The 1,632-nt window shown below is 42.6% G+C and overlaps 1 non-coding gene across 1 annotated transcript; it reads right to left on the bottom strand.

The window, feature by feature from the left end:
• Positions 1–245: 245 nt before the first annotated feature.
• On the bottom strand, positions 246–441 carry LOC131147058 (U2 spliceosomal RNA). Its single transcript, XR_009134588.1, has one exon. It is a non-coding gene; the product is annotated as a U2 spliceosomal RNA (small nuclear RNA).
• Between the last annotated feature and the right edge of the window lie 1,191 nt (positions 442–1,632).

Here is a 1,632-nt window from a genome sequence, read left to right as displayed (position 1 = left end):
ATTAAAAATTGAAATAGAGGGATTTGTTTTCTAAACCTTAGCGATTAGATGAAAACAAGACAAAGTAATTAATTTCATATTTTCCTTCTTAAAAAGGCCAAGTGGTCCATCTCTATTCTAATAAAAAGATGAGAATAGAGACGTCCTGGCATTGAAGGATTCTCTGACTTCTCACGTAATTTATTTAAAAGAGATGGCATCCATTTTCCTTGGGAGGAAGAAATTATAAGTTTAGCCTAGCATTGGTGGGGCGCGCCAGGCCAAAGCTGCAGTGCAGCGCTAAGGCGACGCAAGAGAGCCTCAATAGCAAGCTACTGTGATAGACTCTCCCCTTTAAAAAATTAATTTAATATCATGTGGACTAGTAGCCCACGTATCAGATATTAAACTGATAAGAACAGATACTACACTTGATCTTAGCCAAAAGGCCGAGAAAGGTATGCTTTGCCAACGAATCCGCATTCCGTTTTATCTGAGAGCTACGCTTCTTCCCATCTGTTGCGCTCCCAATGTGGGACGTAAAAGCAGCTCCGATCTCTTACGCTCAACTCCGGCTCCGTCAAACACAGATTCAGTAGGCATACATATCAACCACCGCCAGAAGAAGGAGAAGGAGAAGGAGAAGGAGTTGGAGAATGAGCTCTCTCTCTATCTCCTACACTTGCCTCCGGCTCCGTCAAACACAGATTCAGTAAGCATATATACCAGCCGCTGCCAGAGGAAGAAGACGAAGAATGTTTTGGGCTTTGTAACGTAAGAGCAGCAGCCAGCTAGCGCCTGAGAAAGCTACTGCGTTGACGATGTAGAAAGGATACTCTTGATCCTGAGCTCCAGCCTCCGTGCATGTTGGGGATATCTCTCGCATATATGGGCGGCTGCTGCGCTGCTGCCCTCAACTCCGGAGCCGCATTGCATTGCTTTCAAATTACAAATTATAGCCTTATTCTGTTTTTCTGTTGATTTCAAACTTCCAAAGGGCAGTCGATGATGATGATGGTGACGCTGAGTGATCCTAATATTTATGTAGCAACTTCTGTTCCATCTGGTGGGGGATCCAGAAATTCCAGAGGAGAAAAGGAAAACTTTGTATGTATGTATGTTATGCAGTATGTGCACCAACTTCATCAGGGGCAGGAGGTCTGGGATGGAATTCGCGTATTTTATTGTCAGTTTTAACGATGGCCTTCACTCATGAAACATATCAGATTTCGGGATTCTGGCTACTGAAACCTCCTCCATTACAGTCTTTAATTGGGCCAACTTATGCAAAAATTCCCCCCTACATTTTTCCGAACATATTCGCCAGCATCCTAGGGATGGAAACTCCAAAGGCATTTCATTCTCATGAACTTTAATCAACAAACCTTCTCAAGAAGGCTAGGGAAGACATGTTTTTTTTTTTTCATTAAATCTATGCCGTTTATGGATTTGGAAGTAGTGGAGGTGGACATTTTACTAAATCCATTTATAGAAACGAGACTTTTCAAACCATAATTCCAAGTGACCCCAGAATAATAATCTCAAATCGGCCAGTAAGCTCATCTGAGAATTGGACGCATCGTGCCCCTCGTGTCGTCTGTTCTTCTGATTGAAAAATCCATGCATCTGCCATTACCCAATATTAAACTGTTC

The sequence above is a fragment of the Malania oleifera genome, chromosome 13, assembly GCF_029873635.1.
Source record: "Malania oleifera isolate guangnan ecotype guangnan chromosome 13, ASM2987363v1, whole genome shotgun sequence".
Classification (NCBI taxonomy): domain Eukaryota; kingdom Viridiplantae; phylum Streptophyta; class Magnoliopsida; order Santalales; family Ximeniaceae; genus Malania; species Malania oleifera.
This window is presented reverse-complemented; position numbering and strand designations above follow the sequence as displayed.